At 35.3% G+C, this 13,959-nt stretch overlaps 1 protein-coding gene across 1 annotated transcript in view; it reads right to left on the bottom strand.

Moving 5' to 3' along the window:
• Positions 1-13,959, bottom strand: part of LOC129221552 (serine/threonine-protein kinase PLK1-like) — a 308,268-nt gene that overhangs the window by 57,054 nt on the left and 237,255 nt on the right. The window lies entirely within an intron of this gene.

The raw sequence follows: 13,959 nt of genomic DNA, 5'->3' as shown, positions 1-13,959 counted from the left end.
CTCCACTGTGACCAAAAACCTCGTCCTCGACGTATTTGGAACCTGAATTTCGGCATCGTCTCTTTTGAGCTTTACCGTGGTTGTATGGGCCATTGACCCAACGGCAATGCACCAAAATTTAAAGGATCCCGTCTGTAGCTGAAGTAAAAAAAAAACACACAGGTGTCAACGTTTATCGCACGAAGACAAGATGAAGATACTGAATCTAGAAAAACAAAATGTTCTCTCCAAAATTCTAATTCTTTTCGCTCATCCAATAGCCTCTCCAGGGTTCACACTGCATTACCATTACATTGAAAAGTTATGCAATGCATGCTTCTGATATCTACTTCCATTGCAACCAGACTTCTTACTGCATTTCAACTTATATCATTTTGTATATATGCTGTGTGTACATAAATCAGTTTGTGTTGAAAGGGCGTTAAGTCGACTTATAAACAGTGTTGACTTTTAACAAAATGCAATTTACATATTCATGATTATCCTTTTTCGTAGTACGAAATATCATCAATTTCAACGTAGGCCTCAAAATATTTTATTACTTCACTATATAGTGTGAACAGGAGATAAAGGGGGAGGGGGGGCACTGAATCAAGCTCGTGTCTAGTACCCCCAAAGGTCATAGTTATGCCATGCTTTTGAGAAACCAATTTCACAGCCTCAACTGCATAACCGTTGATTTTACTACCCTAAACTTCGTCATCGGTCCTAACCTGAACCTCTGTATTGACCCCCTTCATGACCTGAAGGTCTAAAAAGACCTGAACCTAGTCATCTGTCCCCTCGAAGACTCGCCCTCTTACCTTTACCCATACGAGTGAGGTACACTAACTGCTGCTTAAATCTGATGCATTATTTCGATACATTGTCTGATAGTTTCAAAAGACCCATTTTGCATATTTTATTCCCTAGCGGTAAATTCCAGCCAGGAAAAAATGTTTTGGTAATCGAGTGTTGAACTTCTTAAGACCTGAACAGCAGGGAAGTGGGGAACCGAATTAAGTTCGTGTCCTGTATCCCCAAAAGTCATAGACGGGCCATACTTATGAGAATTTCAGACTTTTGCGAATTTTCAGATCTCAACTGCACAACCGTTGATTTTACTACCATAAACTTCGTCATCGGGCCTAACCTCAACCTCTGTATTGACCCCCCTTCACGACCTGAAAGTCTACCAAGGATATGAACCTAGTCATCGGTCCCCTCGAGGACTCGCCCTCTCATCTTTACCTTTACCTAAAGGAGTGAGACACATAAACTTAACAGATAAGTAAATCTGATGCATTATTTTGATACATTGTCTGATAGTTTCAAAGTTTGCTTATTTTCTTCCCTAGCGGTAAATTCCAGCCAGGAAAAAATGTTTTGGTAATCGAGTGTTGAACTCCTTTAAGACCATTACAAGCTCTTATGGTCCATCCACCTTTCACTTTCGAAGTGGTGCATTTACCCGTGGTCTCGTGCAGGGAACATAATGTTTCGATGGTCACGTGAAGTTTCAATTCCGCCGCGAACAGGCTGTTAAAGTATTGTCGCCAACCCAAGTCGAGCGTGAAGGGGAGGGTGGGGAGGGAGAGGCTGTACCTGTGTAAAAGCGAACAACGCTGCTTCCTCCAAACAATAAAAAACTAAGAATCACTCAGCTGTTTCAATAGGACGTGACAGGAATTCGCAATTTTGAAATGTTACAAACATAGAAATGATCTGAGGATATTTGGTCAGGAGGACCTAAAAAATCGCTACTGTCAATGTTCAGAATACTCGACAGAAGAATACGACGCGAAAGGTGATCGATAGGTTGGGAACAACATTCGATTTCAAGTTTATCGGCATCGTTCAAACTTTAATTTACCGCGCAAACACGCAAAATATATTTTGCGTGTTTGCGCCCCCCAATACCCAAAATATATTTTGGGTATTCCGCTTAATGAATGAACACAGCCCGGTAAATGAAGTCTGTTTTCCATCTTTTAAGTTTTAAAAAAGGATTTTTTCCAAGACGAATTGGTAACAGTAATTTTACCATCTGTATTTTCCATAGATGTAGTAAAACTAGAAAGACAAGTGGCAGCTACTGGCCGCCATTCAACGAGCGAATCCTGAAGTAACAATGCAAACACGTAGCCATAAGGATCAGTGACGAGGATGGCCCACGGCAAAAGTTGTTTAAGCGCATGCGCTTTTCGTACGCTTGCCCGTCTACTTGACGGTTTCGGTTATTCATGGAACCGGTTACTCGTTGTGGATCTTTAATATTACTACATCTATGGTGGTACTTTCACCATTAACAATTCCAGAAAGTTAAGAAAAAATATAAAAGAAAACAGTTTCGAAAACGTGGAGAGAGAAATAGAAAAAAAAAAAGCAATGGGAACGAAAGAGAGGTCATTAGTAGAGAATGTAAAATAAAAGATACGCATGAAATAAATACGGAATATGAAGAAGGATCAATAAAACTTCGATTTAAAAGACAAAATTAATATTCATTAACTAAAAAATGTTGTGTTCGTTCACTGGTTAGATCTGTTCTTTTACCAGTTTACTGCACCACTTTTTTTTCTTTTTGAAACCTCCCAAAGACTTGAAGCAGGACAATGGAAGTTTTATATATATATATATATATATATTAACAGTTACACATGTCGATAAAAAACGTTTCTTCTGTCATTTACCAAATGCAAGGGAGGCTGTGTCACACTTTTTTGAACATTTTTGACTCAGCTCCCTTCTGCCCGAAGTGTCACACTTCACCTTCCCCCTTTTCTCGTCACATGCCACACTGTTTTCACATACATATTATAAAAAAAAATGTGTGTTGTATCCCTTATTACCTTTTCCTTCCCCATCACACGAACTGTCACAATTTCACGAACGCCCTCTCCCCTCAAAACGTGACATCATATTTCTTTCATTTACTGGTTACCCCATTCTTCTACAATCCACCATATTTTTTTTTTCTGAGTAGTGCAATCTGAAGCAAACTGAATTTTTCTTAACAGAGAAAGAAAAACAATTTTAAAATCGGGAGGTTTCTCTCTCTCTCTTTCTTTCCAGTTGGAAAGAAGCCAGGTAGAGATTTTTGAAAGATTCAGGAAACGGGTGAAATCCTCTCTGATGAATGGCGCGTTTTTATCGATGTAATACTGAGCAAGCAGATATGACATTGTTCGTGGTGGCAGCCTCGTTGTTTTTGGACGGACAGACAGTTCCTCATTCAAGTCACGTGAATAACAACTCCATTCTGTCCGCGGCCTTGGTGTGAGCAGTGATTTGTTAGTTTTTTTCCTCCTGGTGGTAATGAAATTACTAAACAGGTAGGGAACAGATTGAAACGGGTTTGAATGTCAGATAGGAAGATTAAATCACATATTTTTTTAATGACATCTTTTTTAAGAACGAGCTGATGTGTGCATCACGTGACTTCCTTTTACTCCAATTTAATGTCATTTTCTCATTATTGGCAGTTTTAATGATTCAATAGTTTACTCTCTAAATGTCACCAACAGTGGCCAAATTGAAACCAGATTAAAAAAAAAAAAAATCTCGCCAAATTTGTCGCCAAGTTGGCGGCAAAACTTGGCGACCAAAAGACTGGCGATATATCGCCAAGTGTCCGCCAAATTATAACACCACGTGAGTTTACATCGAAATTAACAATGATTTCCCCCCAAAAAGGGGCAAAAGACCCCCTTTGAAGAATACGAATGTAACCAAAAGAGAAGGTGCACAACTAGACGCCACTAGGATTCTATGTACCAAATTTCAACTTTCTAGGACATTCCGTTCTTGAGTTATGTGACATACATACACACATACAGTACATACATACGTCACGAGAAAACTCGTTGTAATTAACTCGGGGATCGTCAAAATGGATATTTCGGGTGTCTGTACGTTCCTAGGCACATATCCACGTGTGATCAGGTTGAGAAAAAAACTCAACATTCATTTGGGGGTGAGCAAAATGGAAATTAAGGCTGATTTTTGGGTGAAATTTTTTTTCGCGAATACAATACTTCCTTTTATGTAAAAGGAAGTAAAAATGAGAAGTAATATTTTATTCTTGCAACGAAGCCAAGCTGAAAAAAAAATTCAGTAGTTTCTTCGCAGTTTTCTTACTCTTGTAGATAGTCAGGTAGATAGGTCAGAATTTGAACTTGAAATTTCTTTATGACAATGAAGGATTGTATTTTCTTTTCAAAGAGAGTGGCATGCATTAACCATTTAAATCAAAGTTACAGAAGTTTAAGCGTTTAAATAAAATGAGTTGTTACTTTGGAGTGCTGTAGACTTTTACTACACTTGGAAAAATGACTATATATTTGGACATTCGTTATTAAGTTTGTTTTAATGTACAGAAACGTGAAACCATAAGATAGATTACTATACCAGAAAACCCTTTCAAATTCGGCTATTTACATTAATCTACAGGTGGAAATTGTCTACAATAATACAGTCTGCTCACGGATTATATGGAATTGGCAAACGTCCAGTTAAGACGAGTCTATCTGAATGAAGGGGGAAATAAAGTTTTGATGCGCGTGTTCGGGTCATTTAAATGTGACTCTGCTTAATTTAGAGGCTAATCTGCAAAAGTTGGCATTTCTTAAAACTAATAGATGCATCCATTTCCGCCTGTAAACTGGATCTTTGCCTTTCTATCAGATCGGTGGTCAGACTGTACATTAATCTTAATCCATTTAAAAGGCTGGGCCTTTTTTGCGTATACACATTTGTCTTTTATTCTAGGAATTTAAATCTTTGGCTTTTAGTTTAAAATAATGGAACATAAGGACTTCTATCTCTTTTATTCAAAGAAATACATATTTGTACATGTTGTACAATCGGGAAATCTAGTGTTGCGGTGTTGACCGAACGGTCACAAACACCACACAAAATTTCAGATTTGCATACCACTTTAATGTATGAATATGTTAATGGAAGGTCCAATTTGTTAAATTGGAACTTTGTGAATCTTGCCAGATCCTTGCTGAGCTCCCATATTTCGTGGAAATTGCAAATCTAAGATTAAGTACTGAGAAAGCTATTCACTTTGCAAGAGAGTATAATTTTGTTCTTTTTTAACAAAGACCGTCGATACGGTTACCGCTTATAAGGAAAGCTTTCGATAAATCGGCATGAGACGACGGGTCTTTACACACCATCGGTACTCTATGTATGTTATACGTTGCGCCTTGTACTGTTTGTACTGACAAAAGAATAATTTAAACGAGTTGTACGTGTTAACAGGGCTTACTATACCCTAACAATCTTGTTATGAAATTCCGGTCACGAGGAACCAATTTTCAATCATCAATTTACCATTTCTTTTTGTTGAAAGCTCTCAAAAAACGATGCAATAAAAATAAGCATAGGCGCGCATCCAGAAACATATGCAAAATTTTCGGAAAAGCCAGTTGGAAAAAATAAATAAGTTTTATAATTAATTTGAATTCTGAAATTTTGAATTCAAAATATGTTTTTCGCAATCACGATGGCGACTAACTCATTGGTTACTACCCTATAGAAACGGGTCCTGTCCCTCCTCTTGGGCGGTTACATGAGTACAGTTGTGTATGTGTATATGTAGGCTTGTGTGTGTGCCTTGACCTGTGTGTATGCACGTTAGCGTGTATGTATGTGTGTAAAGGCGCGTGTGTGTATGTGTATGTATGCGTATGAGCGTGTGTGTGTGTAGGACATGGACGCCACCGATCAGGAGAAGCGACTTCTGGGAGGAGTCGCGACTGCAGAGGACGGTGGGGTTGAAAAAGGAACCAAACATCAAGGACGGTCAAGTAAAAACAATTAGCAATCGTAATTGCTCAAAAAAAAAAAAAAAAAAAAAAATTGAATTTTGACATATTGAATTCAAATTATGTTTTTCGCAATCACGAGTGTGTGTGTGTGTGTATGTATGTAGGTGTGTGTGCTTGTGTGTAGGGGGTATGTGTGTTTGTGTGTAGGGGGTATGTGTTTTTGTGTGTAGGGGGTATGTGTTTTTGTGTGTAGGAATATGTGTTTGTGTCTGTGTGCAAGCATGAGTGTGTGGGTAGTTGTGTGTATGAGTGTTAGTGTGCGTGAGGGCGTAGTATGTGTATGTGTGTGGTGGAATATGTGTTTGTGTCTGTGTGCATGCATGAATATGTGGGTAGTTGTGTGTATGTGTGTGTAAGTGTTTGTGTGTGTGTATGTGTAGGTGTCTGTATGTGTGTGTGTAGGTGTCTGTATGTATGCGTGTGTGTATGTGTTTGTGTATGTGTTTGTTTTTGTATGTGTTTGTTTGTGTATGTGTTTGTGTGTGTGTGTGTGTCCGTGTGTGTAGTTGTGTATGTAAGCGCGTGTGTGTAGGACATGGATGCAACCTGGAGACGGTCTTCGCTATAGGTGCAGCATCGTGAGGAGCCGATCGACGGTGATGGTGCAGAGGATGGCGGTGAGAAAATAAAATGATAGCAGGGTTCATACTCAACTTTGAAAATTAAAAGTAAGGAGTTCTTAAAGAGTTTTGCAGGGGTTCATTTTACTTTTTACGGACTAGCAGGGGTCGGAGTGATGATTTCAAAAATTTTAGGACACAATTTTGGTAAAATTTTAGGACATTTTTAGGACAACAAACGTCAAGTTTTGATAACTTAAATGTAATTCACAGGCTTGATTTTTAAAGCTACAACAAAATGTATTCATTCTTTCATTCTTCAAAACAGTAACACATAACAAAGTAGAAATATTTTATCTTACGATTTGAATCTAAACAGGCAATTTAAAAGAAAATCTTTTAATCAATTTGACTTTATAACATAGGCGGATTTATTCTGTGAATTCTGGGGGTGCAACAATACCGGGGATCGGGGGGGGGGGGGTTACAAGGATGTCAATTGCGACTAAGGCTACTATTTTGACGGCAAAGGCGACTATTTTAGTCAAAAGTGTTTAGTATTGTTTCTGCGAGTGCGATTTATGTAAATAATTAGTTTTTGCAACAGCAATTTCAGAAAAAAAAATTTGTTTCCACAACTAATTCTTTTCTGTTTTTTGGTTTCTAATTTCTTGCTTCTGAGTTATTCATTTTTTGAAAAAGGGAGCTAATTTTCTTTCAATCGGAAAATTCCCGAATGCAACGCTTCTATAGTTGGGGTAAACCTAACCTGGCAGCGTCATAATGCTGTGATTAGGATCTGTGAAGCCTTTACAATGCTGCTAGGTTAGATTTGTCCAAAGTCAAAACTATAGCTCGTTTTATACAGTCAGTGTTTCATTATTATTTTTAATAAACATTACTCTTCGAGGGTCCTTGTGCCTATCGCCGTGCTGACTAATCAATGCTGGTTTCTCTAGTGTTTATTCAAAAAGGTTGGAGTAAAGTTTAGAAAAAGTTTTTTAAAATTTTCTTTTCCAAGGGTTGTTTAGTGAAAATGTGCCCCACGTTTAAGTCTGTCCCACTGCTGTGAGTGGTGTCTATTTATTGATGTATCATTGCATTGAATGATATAAATGCTATTTTATTAAAAAACTAGCTCCTAACCAAATAAAAACCCATTTTCAGCAAAGCTTGTGTTTGATTTTGGCATAGAAAGATAAGGTTACTCATACGAGATTGAAATACAAAAAGTTCAATTTAAATATTACGGATCCTTTTGAAAAAATGCACCAATTTTATTTTTAATCTTCAAAAAAGATCAAAATTTTGTAGACCATTTCAAAACTTTTGTGTGATTCTATGCTAACAAACACAGAAAACTGACAAATTTTGAGACTTTTTCTTCTAAAAAGTATGAACATTATAATTCTAGGAAACAGTGGCAATACTGTTTAGCTATTAAGTTGCTCTTTCATCTATTGTATAAAATATGCTATGTTTATCAATGTTAAGTAATTAATATCTATTAATTTTTAAAATTAAAAGAAAAAAAACGATTTAAATAAAAAAGTCCGATTTTTTTTAATGGAAAAAAAATCAGAAACCCTGCCAACTACAGATATTATGTATGTATTAAAACACTTAAAGAAGTTGAAACAAAAATAAATTTCACCCAGCGATTCCGTACTTAACTTTCTGACAGTCAACACTCTTAAAGAGCATGAATTTCGTCAAAAACTTTTCAATTTAATAATTTCAATAAAAATACAAATGAATTTTATTTCTTTGCCTCTTCACAAGGCATAGTAAGCATCATAAATGCAAAAAATCTTATACCCATGTTGGATGCAAAGAGATTGCAGTTAACATGTTAAAAGTATAAAGAATGGCACATAAAAGAATTCATTTGAGTAAATTATTTTAAAATTGTGTTAAATTAGAGCTTTACAATAAATGTATTATAAATAACAACCCACGTAATTGAAGCAAAAATCAAACCAACGATTTAGATTTTAACTTTTTGATTCTCATAAATTACACAGAATTTTGCTTGAAAATTTTAACTTAGTGATTTTTATAGGAATAAAGAAAAATTTCATTTATTTACCCTCCAGTAAAGCATAATAAGCATCAAAAATCAGAAAAGGTCCATTCTTATATTGGATGCAAAGAGATTGCTTTAATCAAAATGAAAGCATCGAAAGTGTAAAAACAGCAAATAAAAGAATTTATTAAAGCAAAAAAAAAACTTCAAAATGGTACTTTAACTAGTCTACAAGATGTTAATAATTATCGACATAATCATCAGAAATTGGTAAAAAAAACGGATGTGGGGAAGAAAATAGTATAACAAAAAAAAAATTGGATTTTCGGTGTTAACAAACGAAAAAATAGCGGAATTTAGGCAAAATTTGGTGTTAAGTAAACTTGTATCGGGTTGACGATAGAAAATCTTTAAGGTCATGTAGAATAAGAAAATAAGAAGTTTGTAAGAACATAATAGCAAAATTCAGGAGTTTTAAGGGCCCTTATTTTCTTTTCTTAAAAAGCAGGAGTTTATAAGGAGTTCGTAAGGAGCGTACGAACCCTGGATAGGACATCAAAACAGTCAAGTGAGAACAATAAGCAATCGTGATTGCTCAAAAAAAAAACTAACTTCCAAAAAATGTCTTTTTTTTTTTGGTAAATCTTGTTCTTTTTTAACGTTGTTGTATTTATTCTTTAGGGGACAAAGGTACTTTATTTATCTGAACATAACTCGTACCGGAAAAATATGCTAAATAACTTAAAAAACGACATATCGACAACTTTTACTCGAATATGACAAAACAGGAAAGTTTGCTAGTGCTTAACGCATATAAGGAAATGAATTCAGGTGCAATAAAAAGCTTACAAGAATTTTACGAGACTCCACGACTGTCAGACCAAACTGTTAAACGCAAATTAACCGCAACATATCTTGAAATCTTGACAGACCCAACTGCTTCTCTCTTCAACATATAAGAAAACATCTAAAACATTATTCATTCCGTTTTAAAACGAAAGATTTAACGGTCAATTGAACAGCTTATCGTGCCCAGAACGCGATGACTTAATCTTAGTACCACACCTATTTTAAACCAATGACACTTGTTCTCTAGTCGAATCGCACTCAGAACAATTCGTTTTCCTTACTTTCCTCCTCAATAGAATACCGAATCTGTTGAATGACTAACATTCCGATTTTTTTTTTTTTTTTTTTTTTTTTCCAGTGTCTCGGACGATTTCAGCTTCCTCGAACTAAAGGTAGCGCTTTGTCAGCTTTGAAATGCATAATTATTCGTGATGGATGAGGTAAATATTTAAATCGGTTTCCTTAAATAGGGATTTTAAATTCTTAGAATGAGTGGCATTCGACACACATTGAATGACGTTTTAATATCCTGGGATACATTTCCTTAAACAGTGACTTTGCGTGAGGGGATACCAGAGCGTGTAACGGATTTCCTTCGGGGAGTTCGATATGTTATAAACCAGGAGCTAAAATTTATTTTCATTTTTAAGTGGACGGGAGATTACGTTCCAAGCTTTATGTATTGAGGGGGTTGCAATTTTTTATAAGGACAAATAAACAAAATAATATAAGGCGATAATAAAGTTAAAATCAGTTCTGAGGGTATACTCCCAGTAATCCATTACGCACAATGTGTATGCGATTATATGCATAATTAGTGGTACCCGCACGGCTTTGCCCGTAATAGAAAAATTAAAAGGTCTTTTGGTTCGCCTGTATATTTACAAATAATGTATGGTGAATTTTCTCGTCAATTGGCTTGTACCCATGTTACGGTTCCACGTTATGATAATTTCGTATCTCGCCAATTGGCTTGTGCCCATGTTACGGTTCCACGTTATGATAATTTCGTAATTTACTCGTACATCTTATGATAATTCTGTTCTTAAAATTGGAATAGAAAAAGAACCACATCGAATTTTCAAAAAATTGCTTCGAGGTGCACACTCCCATGCTACAAACTAACTTTGTGCCAAATTTCATGAAAATCGGCCGAACGGTCTAGGCGCTATGCGCGTCACAGAGATCCAGACATCCTCCGGATATCCAGACAGAGAGTTTCAGCTTTATTATTAGTAAAGATAAAGAAAAGATGTGTCATCATATGAAACATTTTGAAGCTTGAGGGTATACGCTATATGTCTAAAAAATGTTTGAGAGTATACGGCGTGTATGGGGTATACCGTATGGAAACACCACTGGTTATAATAATTACAACATTATATTTAAAACTTATTTTGAAAAAAAAACAGGCATGTGGCAATCTACGTCAGGTATTTGTTGCGACACTACAGCGATTATTGGAACGTCGATTAACCAGATGACCAATTAGCCTGACCGATGAAGTGCCTTGAGTTTTTTTACTTCGCCTTCTCTTAAATATGGCCTATGAGGTGTAGGTATTAAACGAAGTAATTTCTATCCGTACTATTGATAAAAAATGTTTTTTAAAAAAATGCTTTAGTTACAAAAAAAAAAAAAAAAAGTCTAAACCTATCCCTTATAACAGGGGTTCCCCAAGTTGGTGCCGTGGTACCCTGGAGTGCGGCAGGGAGAGGCGGGGAGTACCGCTAAGTGCCCCGGTATCATTTTTTTTTCGCACGGATACATAAGAGAGATAAAATGGGGTGCCGTAAGAAAAATGACAATAGACCTGAGGTAAACAACTCCTCAGCAGCACTTCGGATGAAATTTATCCTTAGACAGAAATAGTAACAAATAGTCCATTTCAAGAGGTATAAAATGAATAGTTTTTTTTCCTCGCCAGAATGACGTCAATGGAGCTCTAATAAGCTTGGCGACATTTCCATCCACAGTGAAGTTGAGGAGTTTAGCGGAGCGTAAAGAGGCGCGCAAGCGGAAAAATTCTAACAACGTTTGCACCTCATTTTGCCAGAATCCTTTACCTTGGGAAGGTTCTTTCCTGAGCTGAAGAAGTTTCCAAGGACGATAAGTTTTTTTCCCCCTCACTTTCCCCGTTTTATGGCTGTTCTACAATCCCCCTTACCAGGCTAGGTCTCAGAAATCCAAGAGTAATAAAATAAATTGGAGAAAACCATTCGAAAGCATTTCGCAAACTTTGAAAAAGGAGGAAGTGCATATGTAGAATATTTTTTGCTATCTAAAATTTATTTTCAAGTCAAGTTGAATCATTTTCGGTAGAAGATTTTTTGAGTTATAGCTGCTGTTTGTTGTCCTGTGATTCTCTCTTCAAAACAAACTAAAAAGTCTTTGATTAGCCAACAATGATTTTTTTTTCAGCTATTAAAGTATTGTCTGAAGTTTTCAATCGATTGAAGAAGTTATTTAGATAATCTGCAGATTATTCATTGTTTCAAAATTTTAAAAAAAAGTTTCTTGAAAAAAAATTCTTTTGAAGTGATGGAAGAAAAATTTCAACATAAAACGGAAATAATGAAATGTAATGTAAACGGAAGTGAGGACTTGAACTGACGACCATTCGGCGACATATCATCATGCTATCGAAAAATTCCGCGCCAAAAATGAGATCCATTCATTGTTACTTTGACGATATTTGGCCAATGATTTCAACTGACAATGTCCCATGATTTCCACATTAATACCATGTTTACTACTCCGTTAAACATACTACCTTGTGTTAAACCGTTTCGGCATTTGCAGCATAAATCTCTGTAAAACAGTTTTTCAGCATCGGTTCTCAGCACTGCAGTAATCTAGTTCTCGTTCTACCTAATTTCACAATTATTAACGGGTTAACCGTAATTTAGTTATGGAATATTCACATTTAAATTAGAACGAGGAAAGCGCAAATCATGTAAGTTCACAAATTGAGGTGAACATCATAAAATGCTAAATAGTACCTTGTGTTAAACCATTTCGAGATTTGCAGCGAAAATCTCTGTAAAACAGTTTTTTCAGCATCGGTTTGCAGCACTGCAGAAATCTAGTTTTTTCTACCTAATTTCACAATTATTAAAGGGTTACAGGGTTGGCCGGATTGGACCCAATTGGGTTGGACCCAATGGGTTTTTTTGAAAAAACCCATTTAAAAAACCCCATTATTTAGCCCAGTTTTGGGTTTTTTTAAATTTTCTGAGAAGTTTTTTAAAAAATTAATTTAATTTAAATATTTTTTACAATTTAAACTTCTTTTTTATTAGTTCTTCACCACAAACAAGAGACAGAAAAAATGAATTGTGAACTTTAATAGTATTTCTTAACTCTTAACGGCATTAAAAAAATACTTCAAAGATTATAAAAACATATATTTAACTTTTTTCTTTAACTGGTCAATAAATAATCAAACTATCTTGACTAAGTCCTGTCACGTCTGATTTTCTCAATATTTGTAGATTGTACAGATTAAATTATTACTCTAGCTAAAAGGCTTTCATGTGAATTATTTTCTGCAACCCAACACGTCACAAATCTCGAATAAACAAGATATATTTTTTAGAAATTAACGGGTTTTACAAACGGTCAAACAGGAAACAGTACAGTAAACAGGATGTACAGTATTTTCATTATCTTACGAAAAAGTTTAGTTTAATATTTCTTACTCTGTACACAGAAATAGAAAAACAGGCAACATAAAATTCAAAGAAATATCTTGATTAAGCTGGAATTCAGTAAATAGGGATTTAAACTACTTGCGGTTCTACAGTAGTTTTGCATTACAAAATGAAATACAATCAAGTAAAACGCAAAAAAAAAAAAAAAAAAAAAAAATGTAGTAATTAAAAACGAACAATAGATTTTATCACTCAAGAAGTAACTTTGCCTTAACTGTTGGTAATCATGGAAACTAAAAAATCTGAAATTTCACCATTCTTGGGTTTTGTCATCTTTTATACTTTTCTTCAGAAAACGCTGAATTTTAACTAGTTTTTAAGCTTTTTTTACCCCAAGACAATTTTTGCGCTTTGTCTATATACTTATGCTACAATATACTACAAGTACCCCATATTTTCCCTAAAAAAGACAAAAAAAAACCATATTTCTTTTTAAAAACCCAGCTTTAGTTGGGTTTTTTTGGGTTTTATTTAAAAAAACCCAAAAAACCCTGGGTCCATGGGCTTTTTTAAAAAAAAACCCGGGTTTTTGCCAACCCTGAAGGGTTAACCGTAATTTAGTTATGAAATAGTCACATTTAAATTAGAACTAGTAAAGTGCGAATCATGTAAGTTCACAAATTGAGGTGAACATCATAAAATGCTAAATACTATTGGAAATACGACTTTCGGTTGCGGGATCTTGAAATGCAGCCGACACAGTAACACCTTTGTTTAAAAAAAAGCTTTTTTTTTTTTTTTTTTCAAATCGTAAAAATGCTCCCCTGCACTTTTTACAGGAGTGAAAAACGTGAATACACTGAAGACATGAATACAATGAAAGTCTGTTACATCGAACACTAATACAACGAAATATCAGTTTCAAGGAAAATAAATTTTCAGACCCCAATTTAATTTACTATATTGCTTGAATTCTATTACAACGAAATTAACGTTAAGACGAAAAAAATTTTAGGTCCCTTGAGCTTGATCCTCAAGTTCGTTGTAGCGGA

Source organism: Uloborus diversus, chromosome 4 (assembly GCF_026930045.1).
Source record: "Uloborus diversus isolate 005 chromosome 4, Udiv.v.3.1, whole genome shotgun sequence".
Lineage (NCBI taxonomy): Eukaryota > Metazoa > Arthropoda > Arachnida > Araneae > Uloboridae > Uloborus > Uloborus diversus.
The sequence above is the reverse complement of the archived record's forward strand: the minus strand, read 5'-3'. Positions and strand labels throughout refer to the sequence as shown.